At 45.4% G+C, this 13,091-nt stretch overlaps 1 long non-coding RNA gene across 1 annotated transcript; it reads left to right on the top strand.

Annotated features, from left to right (window-relative positions):
* Nucleotides 1-309: 309 nt before the first annotated feature.
* Nucleotides 310-10,523, top strand: LOC143443169 (uncharacterized). Its single transcript, XR_013111935.1, has 3 exons — nt 310-592; nt 3,547-3,624; nt 8,710-10,523. It is a non-coding gene; the product is annotated as an uncharacterized LOC143443169 (long non-coding RNA).
* Nucleotides 10,524-13,091: the final 2,568 nt, after the last annotated feature.

Here is a 13,091-nt window from a genome sequence, read left to right as displayed (position 1 = left end):
GCAATAAAGTTTGGAATCTGAAATAAAGTCCTTCCCATGCTCAGGAAATCAAATGGCTGCCCACAAAGGTGTCTGTAGACAAGCTCTCTGCGGGTCACCAGCCTCTGCGTGCAGTGACCAAGTGACTCATTCTCCAAAAACCCCTTGGCTGCTGCAAATGATTTACCAGTGAGTCCCTGACATTCACATCATGCTGAAAGACTGACCTGACAACTGAGACTGACTTCAGATAAGATCTGGTGGCTGGGGCTGGCGCAGGGGTGGGGCCAGAATATTCGGGAGCATTTCCTCATCAGAGAGTCGACTAGAAAGTCAGATCTGGTACCCACTCTCATTCACTCACGCATGCATGCATTCATTCATTCAACCACGAAGGGCTACTAGTATTGCCTTAGTGTAAGGTTCTGGACAGTTTTGCAGGAGACATGGCTTTGTCCCCGGGCCTCACGGGGTGCAGACAGGTAGACTAACCTGTCCACAGGCTTCTTTCTGCAACAATGCCTCAAGTTCTACCCTAAGGAACCATCTGAGACTAGGAACCCTGAAGAAAAAAGCTTGAGAGTGTGTGGGGAGACAATGGGGATCTACAGAGGTGAGATCTGGGGTAACTTGGGAGGGTAGGCTGTGTGGAAGACAAGCGTGACGCGAGAGACGGACGCATTTGGGAGGAAGTGTTGAAGAGAGATGAGAATAAGATTCTTGCCACAGGAAGTTGTCACTTGCCAAGCTTCTAGCCATGGAGACATGAAAGCATGCAGAGATGGGAGGGGCCATGCTGAGAAGGGTTTTAGGATGTCTGGTTGGAAGAGTGGGCAGGCAAGCTGGCTCAGGGGCAGAGCAAGACTGGAGTGATGAGAACAGGGAGAAAGACTGTGTCCTTGTCAGGTTCCTACTACCCTGACAAATAGCAACCAAAGCAATTTGGGGTAGGGTCAGGGAGGATGTATTTGGCTCATACTTCCTCATGACAGTCCAGCATTGAAGAAAGTCAGGACAGGAACTCAAGAAGGGCCGGAACCTGAAGGCAGGAGCTGATGCAGAGAACATGGAGGAGTGCTGCTTACTGACTTGCTTATGGCTTGCTCAGCTTGCTTTCTTATAGAACCCAGGACCAGTAGGACCCAGGGGAGACACTGTTCATAGGCTGGGTCCTACTATGTTAACCATCAGTCAAGAAAACACCTCACAGATTCTCCTACAGGACAATCTGATGGTGGCATTTTCTCAGTTGTGTTCCCTACTTCCCAGATAATTCTAGCTGGTGTCGGGTTGGTAGATAATCAACTAGAACAACATCAACAGGCCTTTCTCTGTAATGACGGAGATGTGACTGAGAAGGAGAGAGGTACAAGGGTGTCTCCAGAGTTGATGATGTTGCTACAGGCTACAGGGGCCAGGGGTGGGGGGGGAAGAGAGACAGAGACAGAGACAGAGAGACAGAGAGAGATAGAGAGAGAGAAAGACACAGAGAGACACAGACAGACAGAGGAGACACACATATACACACAGAGAGACACAAAGAGATGGAGGCAGAGAGACAGAGATACAGAGAGATAGAGAGACAGAGACATAGTAAGAGAGACAGAGAAAAAGACACAGACAGAAACAGATGAAGAGACAAAGAGACAGAGGACACACACATGGGGAGAGAGAGACAGAGAGACAGACACACAGAGAGACAGAGACACACACAGAGACAGAGACACGCAGAGAGATAGAGAGACAGAGACACAGAGAAAGAGACAGAGAGAAAGACAGAGAGACACAGACATAGAGAGAGGAGACACACACAGAGAGGTAGACACAGAGAGACAGACAAACAGATGCAGACATAGAGAGACAGAGAGACAGAGACAAAGAGACAGCATATAGTTTCAAAATGAGAAAATACAGATTTTTTTCTGGTCATCAAAGTGGTATCTGTTCCTTTCAGACAAAATTACAAGCTGCAGAATCTCTGCAGAAGAACGTGAAAAATCTTTCATTATTCTCCCACCCACAGTGTTCATAAGTTGTTATATTTAGAAACCTAATGATAGTCCCGCGTTTCCAACCCAGGGCATACAAATGAAGCCAAAGGAAGACTGACAGAGTTGCCTTTTGACTTTATTTGCGGGCTTTGCCCCTCAGAACTTCCCAAATTACCTCAAAGCACACCTGGGTAGGGGGTCTCATGTGAGCACACAATAGTGTCCTTGTGGTCTGTCATTCGGGGTCTACAGTGCTGTGTTCTGTTTAGGGAACAGAAATAAGACAGGGTCACCTTAGCTGTTGCTGTCCACGTCAGTGCCCACTGAGGCAGTGTTGACAACTGGGTCAGGAGCGTGTCTTCTTGTGCCCCTGAAGAAACTAAAAGCATCTTGTATGTCCACAGCTTCCTCTAGCGCAGTGGGTCTCAACTTTCCTGATGCTGCAATCCTTTAACACAGCTCCTCATGTCGCAGTGACCCCTAACCATAATATTATTTTTATTGCTGCTTCATAACTCTATCTTTGCTACTGTTATAAAGCATAGTGTAGACATCTGTGTTTTCTGATGGTCTTAGGCAACCTTCATGAAAGGGTCATCCAGCCCCCAAAGGGTTGAAACCCACAGGTTGAGAACCATTGTTCTAGGGCATAACAATATAAAAAGAAACTGGACAGGCTTCTCCCCTCTTCCCACCCCACCCTGCCTTCTAGGTCTGTGCTGCCATGGTAAAGGCCCTTTTGTGGCTCCCCGGGGTTTCTGCTGAGCCCCCTTGCTACACTGCAGGAGACAGACACTAGGGAATAGTCTGGGAAGAGAGCAGAAGACAGAAAACAGAACACATTGAGGATATATTTTGGAAATAGTTAGTGCTGATTGAACTTGTCACTGAGTGTAGCAAGAGACTGGGATGGATGTCTTACGGGCGCTCCTTCAAGCCCAGGAATGGAGCAAGCTCATGGGAGAAACTGGAGAGCTGAAAACAATAATGCAGGCAGGGTTTCCAGCTCTGCTTGCCTCTGTTCCTCCTGTTGTCTGCCCATTTCTTCCATGCTGTTTGCTCTTTTTTTTTTTTTTTGAATTTATTTATTTATTTTGTGTAAGTACACTGTAGCTGTCTTCAGACACCCATATGAGGGCATCAGATCTCATTATGGATGGTTGTGAGCCACCATGTGGTTGCTGGGATTTGAACTCATGACCTCTGGAAGAGCAGTCAGTGCTCTTAACCACTGAGCCATCTCACCAGCCCCTGTTTGCTCTTTTTATAATGCTGCTGTTAAGTAAGCATGTCAGGTGGGCTCCGGCTTAATCCTAGTCTCTCCTCCGTCTGCGAGTGTGATGCGGGCTGAGCCTCACTGAGAGCTGGGCTCTCTTGCTTACACTGTCCCCATTTATATTTCTATGAATCTGAAACTTCAAATGGGCCTTTAGACCACCCTGCATGGTGGGACGGACTTTATCCCCATGTTTGAGATGCTCTATTTCCCGTGTATTTCTTTCCAAAAGCTAAAGCATTTTCTCTGTCTGTCTTTTCTTTCTCTGTAACTAAGCTGGTACATTTCCTCATCTTTCAGCCTCTCTGTGATGTGATAATAGTCACATGACCAGATGATGGAGACGGTTCCATGTGCTCCTCAACATGAATCAACAGGGTAAGCGTATTTTCCCACTCACATTGTTCTACAGGTGATTGCACTCAAGCCCGTCCTTGTGGGCTAAATGATTGGTCTTGGGTCATAGGAATTCAGATGCCATCAGAGAGCATCCAACAGGCCCCTCAACCATTCTCCCCTTCAGCCTTCTTCATGTAACACAGGATCTGAGGGTAATTTTGTATGTGCCAAGGTCTGTTCTGTATGTAGAAAATACTTTCATTTAGCGCCACAGGAGTTTCTGATCTTTGCAATATGAACACATTTATTTTGAAAGACTGATGAAAACATAAAGTGTTCGTTTTTTTCTGGAGTGGATAATATTTTGTTATGAGGATATCCCACAGCCTGCTTACCCATTTTTCTGCTGATGGACATTTAAATTGTTTCCACATTTCAGATTTGAGGATCAATGCGGCTGTGCATACTCACGATGGGTTTTTGTGTGGACAGGTATTTCCAAGTCTCTTAGTAACCACTGTCCTTTCAATATAATTTATGTCCTCAAGACTCATCTCGAACTGTGATGGATATTCTGGTGTTGCTGATGGGTAGGTTCTTAAGGAGGTCATTAGAACATTAGGATCACATGAGTGGTCACCTTTAGTGTGACTTGATTAATTACCTCAAGAGGGAGTTGTTTTTAGGCAAACATTTCCTTGTACTCTCTCCTTCAAAACACCCACTTGCCCCTATTCTTCCCCAGGCTGGGATGATACAGTAGGAAGCCGCTGCCAGAAGATATTCCCAACTGTAGACTTCAGCTATTAAAGCTGTTAAGTTGAATACCTGCCCCCCTTTACAAATTAAAGGGGGGTAAGATAAGATGCTAAGGTAACATGGAATAGACCTAGGAGCAGACTTTCTATGTCATGAGGTCACTTTATGTTTAACCTTGAACTGGACAACTTTTCTATACTGGAAGCTTTATTTTACATTCTTACCTATGGCGTGTCCAAGTCCCAGTTACCCCTATGTTGTCACTAACACATCTGACTCTTAAGTTGGAAAGCCTGCCAATAGCTCTTGGATTTAAGGAGCAGGTGGCAGTAACTTGTAGAGATAGCCACATCACTCCATGTCCAGTGTCAGCTCAGATGCTCTGTCATTTTGGGCTTGCTGCTAGGAAAAACACATCACTCACTCTGCACAGGATTCTTTGGCAAATGCCTCGCAGCTCTGGCACCTCCAACACCTCAAAGTCTCCAACATCGTTCAGACTTCCTTTGCACACAGCTCAGCTTCACACAATGCCCTCTCCATGCAGGGTCTCCCACCCTAAGCCTGGCCTCCACAGCTACCTGTGGAGAGAGGTTTCATTAGCACACTGTTCCTGTATCCTGTATGACTCTAAAGCTAGCACCATGTGGATGACACTAACCAGTTCTGCTCCAGTCTCAGATCCAGCAGAAAATCCCTTAGGCATTCTTCTTTTCCAGTGTTGGAAGCTTAGCTGAGTGGGGTCTTGCCCCGAGGCCACCTCTTCCCTTTGTTCCAATGCAGATCTGAATGTGACAATTACAGCCTTTCTTCCAGCACAGGGCTTGCTGTAATATTTAGTGTGCAACGTCCTCTTCCTTGCCAAACTGTACATTTTGTATTTCTTTCTGCCCCATTTGCTCTTTTTTATTTTTGACTTGCACAAGGGTGATTGCAATGACCGCGTGCATGACAGAGTCAGTATTAGGTTGTCTTGAAATCTCCTCTGCTGAAGAAATTAGTCCATTACATTTTAATTGAGCTTCAGGCAAGCTCTTTGGATGTGGGCAGAAAGCAGCCACGTTCTTTGCCAAAATATCACGAGAATGCTCTTTAGCCCAGTGGTTAATTTTGCTCCCTCTGAGACCTCTTGAGCTCAGCCTCCATGTCCCACATTTCTCTCAGCACCATTGTCTTCCAAACTCCTACTGGAATGGTCCACTAAGCTCTGCTTACAAGGCTCAAATGTTTTTTGTTTGGTTTTTTTTTTTTTTTAAGTTTAAAGTCACAGAAACTTCTATATTCCTCAAGAAACATGGTCAAGCTCTTCACAGCAGCAGGTCACTCTCTGGTGTCACCTTCTGTCTTAGTTACTTTTTGTTGTTGTTACTGTGATAAAACAGCCATGACTGATCAAGGATACTTAGAGAAGAAAGGGTTTTTTTCAGGCTTATGGTTCCAGAGCGATAATGGTCTGTGATGGCTGACAGCTGAGGCAGCGGGTGAGAGCTCTCACCATGAGCGTGAACAGGAGGAAGAGAGGGAAGACTCAAAATGGTGCATGTCCTTTGAGTTCTCCAAGACTGTCTACAAGGATATACTTTCTCCAGCAAGGCCACACTTCCTAGGCCTCCCCAAACAGTCACCAACTGGGGACCAAGTATTCAGGTGCCTGAATATGGCAGACACATTCTACTCCCTGCACCACACAGCCTCCCCTCCCTCCTTTGGCAATAGTCTTGTGGCCATATCATAATAAAAAAAGATGTCTGGCTCAAACTCAAAAATCCCCATAGCTTCCCAGTCTCCACAGTGTCTTAAAGCCCAGAATCTATTCTGAGACAACATCATAACTATAAACCCCTGTTAAAAAGGCAGATCACATACTTCCAACATACAATGGCACAGGATATATATTACTATCCCAAAATGGAGGGAAGGGGGCTTGGTGAGGAATGCTGGACCAATGCAAAATGGAAACCCAGCAGGGCAAACTCCAAATAAGTCAAAATGTTTTCATTAAGTGCTAAATAAAAGAATTTTGATTTTTTTTAATCAAGAGGACCTTTATGTTTGAAAAGCAGACAATAACTGTTTTAGTCAGGGTTTGCATTCCTGCGCAAAACATCATGACCAAGAAGCGAGTTGGGGAGGAAAGGGTTTATTCAGCTTACACTTCCACATTGCTGTTCATCACCAAAGGAAGTCAGGACTGGAACTCAAGCACGTCAGGAAGCAGGAGCTGATGCAGAGGCCATGGAGGAGTGTTACTTACTGGCTTGCTTCCCCTGGCTTGCTCAGCTTGCTTTCTTATAGAGCTCAGGGCTACCAGCCCAGGGATGGCATCATCCACAATGGGCCCTCCCACTCTTGATCACTAATTGAGAAAATGCCTTACAGCTGTATCTCATGAAGCATTTCCTCAAGGGAGGCTCCTTTCTCTGTGATGATAACTGGTTTGTGTCAAGTTGATACACAAAACCAGTCAGTATAAGAACTAACTAACTAACTAACTAACTAACATCAGCTTACTTAGCTTTTAGCCAAGAAGTCTAAATCTGTCAAGGAGACTTTGAATCAGCATTATTAGCTTGCGACCACCAGCCACACCCGGAGCTGTGAAGAAAACAAGCCTAAAAGCATTATTGAATCCATACACTCTAAAGGCTTAAAAGACAAGCTTTGGCTTCCATCTTGTTTAATCCATGGTCTCTTCACTGTTGCACAAGCCAGACTAGATGGTCACTGGCTTCCGGGGTTTCTCCTACTGTCTTCTGATGATAAAAGTACTGCAACTGCAGACACAAGGATTTGAACAAGGATTTGAGCAGGTTTGTACTGCAAGTGCCTTTCCCTGCAGAGCCAGTTTCTGCACCTGTTATAAAAAATAAATGCTCTCTGTATTACCCTGGAAGTATTGCATTGCTGGTTAGATTTCTCTTCTTGGGTGTCGGATGCAAAAACACACAGGCAAGATGAAAGTAGCTGGGCAAGGCAATTCTTTCTGAAAAAGGCTGCACCTAATCCGGAACTGGGCTGGCAAGCACACAGGATCAAGATGGACTCCATGTTTTCTCCCTGACATAGTCCATGAGTAAGTCTCCTCCCGTTGGTGAGAGTCTAAATTCACAATCCGACACAATTGGCTAATCAGCTCAAAGGGGAAGGTCATTGCTGTTTAACTGCTTGTGGTAGAAAAAAATTCTTGCATTAAGGTAGCTTAAAGTGTTTAAACGTAGCAAATCCACATGCCTGTCTCAGATACCATGGATGGGCGGTTCTCAACAAAGGCTGCAACTGAGTTCCTTATCCCTGGCTTCTTAAATGGTTATAATTTCTCTCCCAATCTTATCAAACTGATCTAACCACTAGAAAACCAGAGTGACAAAGTCATACAACAATAAATTTTGTTTTAAATGGGGACAGGGGTGAGGAGGGGGAACAAAGAAAGAACTCACATTTCCACATCATGTGAACTTGACTGTTAAAAAATCTTAACTGGGTGTTTTCTTAAAACTGCAGGGGCTGTATAAATTACGCAAGAAATCGAAATCATCACCAGAGAGGCCAGAGCAGGGACACATGGTGGCAGGCAGACAGACACGGTGCTGGAGAAGGAACTTGAGAGTTCTATATCCGGACCCACAGGCAGCAGGAAGAGAGACACTGGGCCTGGCTTGGGCTTTTGAAACTTCAAAGCCACCCTTCAGTGACACAGTTCTTCCAACAAGGCCACACTTCCTGATAGTGCCACTGCTTGGTGATCAAGCATTCAAATCTATGAGCCTATGGGGAACATCCCCATGTAAGCCACCACAAAGGTGTTATTTTATTGTTGATTTGGTTTGCATTTACTTAGTAGCTATAAGGCACATGTGTTTTCTGTTCCTCTGCCTCCTCCTTTGCTTTAAGAATAAAACCCGAGGTCTTAAAGATGCAAGCAAATGCTCTACCAGTAAGCCCTATTCTCACACACACACACACACACACACACACACACACACACACGTGAAATATCTATTTATCTATCTATCTATCTATCTATCTATCTATCTATCTATCTGCTATCTGTCTGTCTATAATCTATATATCTATATGTACATATAGATATCTATCTATATCTCTCTATATATGCATATATATACATCATATACATACACATACACATACACATACACGTATACATACATATTCCTGATCTGCCTCTGTGTTGCTTCTGCCTCTAGTTTCTCAGCTAGATCAAGCATTCTGTTTGAACTTCTGTGTGTGTGAGCATGCATGTGCACACATGATTGCTTATGTGTGAGGACGCGTGCACATGTCAAGGCCAGAGGCCTACATCAAGTGTTTAACTCAATCACTTATCTATCTTATTTTTTGAGACAGGTTCTCTCAACAAACCTGAAGTTCACCCATTCAACTAGACAGACTGACCAGCGAGCCCTAGGACTCCCTTTGTCTCCTTCCCCCTCAACATGAGGATAACGGACACTTGCCACCTTGGATAGCTTTAATGTGGGATCTGGGAGACTTCCACTCAGATCCTCGTATTTCCACTTCTCTGGCCCAATGTGAAGCTCTTACTGCCTTTCCTGATGAACCTCCCACACTCATCTGGAGTCTACGGGAGGCCGGGCATCATGTGACACATGCTCTGAAGTACATTTCTGATGCCTCCTAAGAGCCCAGCAGAGAGATGACATTCAAGAACAAGAGTTGGAGCACTGACCATGCTCCTGAGAACGTTCTTTGCAAAGTCATCTGAGCACCCCAGCCACAGGGAGGGATGCCAAGGGAAAGTTTCCCTGTCCTGCCACAGGTTTCAGCCCTATGGCATGCTGAATTGGCATCTGTAAAATAAGTCGGGCATTGAACCCCTTAAAGTTTAATGGGGAGCTACCCTCACCCCTGACTCCCAGAGAGTGGATGCATAATGCTGGCCCAGATTCCTGAGTTTCTAAAATGTCAACCGCATGGTGGCCACTCTTTTCCTTTGTTCTGTTCTCTCCTTCCTTCCCCAGTCCTGTAAACGTTCAAATTCTACAAACAGTTGAACAAATTGAATGAGTAATTGCAGAAGCCCAGCCTTGAGCCCTGATGGCCTCAGGACTGAGGTCCCATGAGACAATTATTTGCTGGCACTTTGGCTAGATCAGATAGGGCATTTTGATGACGGGCATTCCCTGGCCACCATTGTTTGTGACACAGTCTCATGAACACGTTGGCCTTTTTTTTGGGAATCTGTTCTCCTCCAAGTTATTTGCTCCTCAGATTTGATTCAACACAAGGAGCTGGAAACCGCCAGCTACTGTTTGTACAGCTGGTGTTCGTGGATTGACGGGATGGCTTCTAAGTCTATTACCCTGCATTCAGTAGTATCATGAAAAGAACGAACAAAGAAGTTCAGAACATTCTCTGAACAAACAAAATACTCAGCACAGCACACAGACTAGACTAATAAGCTAGGGTGTGGAGGTCAAAGTTGTTGAGATGCCTATTTTAAAGAAAACCACCCATGTCTTGTCTTTTAACCTGTGGGTGTTTTAAGGCTTCTTCAGTGGACAATTGAATTTGGGAGGCAAAATTATCTAACTGTCAGCTATTTTTTAATTGCAATACATTTTTTTTTTTAAAAAAAGAAAACACTCAATAACTTGTATTCATCTGGCAAATTTGGCACAAATGGCTTAAGCTTAGGTAACATCCTGACACCGATGGCTAGATTGCTGCAGAGATTGTGTGTGTGTGTGTGTGTGTGTGTGTGTGTGTGTGTTACAGAGGTGGGACTGTTGCAGTTACACATGGAATTCATTTGTGTTTCCCCCCTGACTTCAGTATAATCCCCATTAATCCCTCCTCCATCACTGTCATTGTCTGTGGTGGTTGGAATGTAATTGGCCCCCACAGGCCCATAGAGAGTGGCACTATTAGGAGGTATGGCTTTGTTGAAGTGGGTGTGCCCTTGTTGGAGGAAGTGTGGGAGTGGGCTTTAAGCCTCAAGCCACACCCAGTGGGGCAGTGTCCTTCGGTTGCCTGTGGATCAAGACAGAACTCTCAGCTTTGTCTCCAGCCCTCTGCTGGCCTGGATGCTGCCATGCTTCCCACCATGATGACAATGGACTAAGCCTCTGAACCTATAAGCTAGCCCCAATTAAATGTCCTGTTCAAGAGTTGTCATGGTCATGATGTCTCTTCACAGCAATAAAACCCCAATTATGATACTATTCAATGTCATTCTCCTATCTAAGCTCTACTGGATTGGCTGACCTTTGGAAGTTAGACGCAAGCTCTGAAGCTGTCCTCTCCAAAGTCATGCTTTTTAAGTGCATATTTTGTAAATGTGGACCCTGAGTCTTCAGCAGGCAGGGAGTGAATCAAGTTGATCAAGCTGTAAAGACCCAAAGCTGATCACCTGCGTAATGCCTCCTTCAGGTTCCGCCCCACCTCAGATGCTGATTGTCCTGTGGGACCAGTGTCCTCACGGACATGGAAGCATCTACTCAGCACAAATAAGAAAGTGTAACTAAGCGTGTCGTTCCCCAGCGCAGATTCAAAACACGTGTCCATTTTATAGCCCACGCCTCTAGAGAAGGAGAATTCTCCTTGGTTGTCGGCAAGGTTTTCTAGTATTCATAGAGAATTATGCCATATATTATTTCAGCTGGTTCCCCCTCCCCTACTTACAAAAACGGTATCTGAATGTATTGAAAACCTGTAGGTGACCATTGGTGTCTGTGTCCTCCAGATTTCTTAGCCCTCACTTCTTGCAGAGCCTGTAGCTGGAGATCTTTCTGGAGCTGGTTGGCCTTGGCCAATAGAGCATGATCTTTAGGAATGGCTTTTTATAACGTGATCCCTGTTCTTCCTCATCTACCAGCTTCAAGGAAAGAAATAGCAGGCTCTAAAGGAACATGACAGCCATGTTGTAATGGTAACAAGAAAATGATTTGGGGACTGTCTTAGGGTATCCATTACTGAGAAGAGATCGTGGCCAAGGCAACTCTTATAAAGGCAAACATTTCATTAGAGCTGGCTTCCAGTTTTCGAGGTTTAGTCTATTATCAGCATGGAGGGAAGTGTGGCAGCGTGCAGGCAGACATGGTGCTGGAGGAGTCAAGAATTCTACATCATGATCCGAAGGCAGCCAGGAGAAGAATGGATGTACCTCACACTGGGTGTCACTTGAGCATTTGAAACCTCAAAGCTCCGCCTCCAGAGTGGCACACTTCCTCTAACAAGGCCACACCTTCTCCAATAAGGCCACACCTCCTAATACTGCCATGCCCCACGGCCAAGTATTCAAACACACGAATCTATGAGAGCCAAACCTCCTCAAACCACCACAGGAACTGACTTGTTAGAGCAGCCGATGCTACTCCCTTTGCAACATCATGGCCACTCTTGCGAGCAACTGTTATGGGCTGACTCCCATTCTTACACGTATTTTTATTCTTACTTCGTAGGTGAGGAGATTTAATAATGGGGGTAGAAGTTTAGTGGTTTAGCCAGGTACCAGAAGCTGGTGACAGAGGGGGTTTTGGCGTAGGAAGTCTGGTACCTGTATTTGTCTTAGGCAGTATCTGGGAGACTTGGGTCATGAGGAGCTTCAGATGTTTTCTGTTTCCTTTGGAGCATCCATCCTTCCTCCCTGCTCCTCTTCCCACCACTGGTTTTTACCGTGTTCACTATATATCTTCCATGTGGCATAACCTACGCCATGCACCCTCTGAGACTATTAGGATGAATCAGATATGGTTCCTGCCCCTACAAAAGTCTCTGACTGGTAGAGAAATGAGAGAAGATAAAGGGGTGGCAGGTTTGCCAAGGGCTCTGAAGGGATAAACAGATGACAGACAAGATTACTCTATCCAGTCGGAGCCATGTAGAGACCATAAAACTAAATCTTGAAGGCAAAGAGATGTTGGCAGTCCAAGGACATGAGTCAGGCACAGCTTGAAGAAGGGCAAGGAGGCATTAAATGTCTACAGATTTATTGCTTTAGGGAGGAGGGAATAAATTATCAGGGCAAGATTAAGAAAGATAAAAACGATGGGCGATGGGGAAATGGGAAGAAGATAGGCCAGAAGGGCTTAGACTGGCAAGTTAAGAACCTTCTGTTTAGTCATGGAAGCAGTGTAGGAGAAACTGTGGGTGTGGGTTGCCCAAGGAGAAGGGTATATGAATGGTAGAGATAGCTGCTTTTCTATTGGCCTAGGACATACAGAACCGGGTAGCCTGAAGCTTCAGGCCAATGCAGGTGCACAAAGAGATGTGCCCCCAGCTTTCCTGCCCTTCAAGGTAAGTAGCTAGCTAGGATCCCTCACATCCTTTTAACACAAGCCCTTGTTTATGATAACAGTTTATCAAGGAACACAAGGTAGTTTATCATTCCTCCTCAAGAGCCTTCTAAAAACAGATCAAGAGGAAGTGACAGATTCAGGGGCCAGCCTTCCCATCAGGCTTCTGATAGCTCTATGAGGCGGCCCCATGGCTTGGCCCAGAATGAGGCCAGCAAATGGGCACTGCCCCAGTCAGCACCTTTGGGGAATGTTTAAAACAACAGACATGGTTTTCAAGCTCCAGAGTCAACTCTTGGTTTCCGGTATCTTAACCACCTTGGGGAGCTCTCCTTTCAATCTGGAAACTGAAGACCGTGACCTAATACTTCAGCATTGACTTCTAAGGACAGAATGTACAGAGGTACGGTCACTGTCAGCAGCACACCATCCAAGGACAGAACTAGACGAGCTCAAAGGAGGTAGCATCCC

Source organism: Arvicanthis niloticus, chromosome 8, assembly GCF_011762505.2.
Source record: "Arvicanthis niloticus isolate mArvNil1 chromosome 8, mArvNil1.pat.X, whole genome shotgun sequence".
In the NCBI taxonomy this organism is placed as follows: Eukaryota; Metazoa; Chordata; class Mammalia; order Rodentia; family Muridae; genus Arvicanthis; species Arvicanthis niloticus.
The sequence above is the reverse complement of the archived record's forward strand: the minus strand, read 5'-3'. Positions and strand labels throughout refer to the sequence as shown.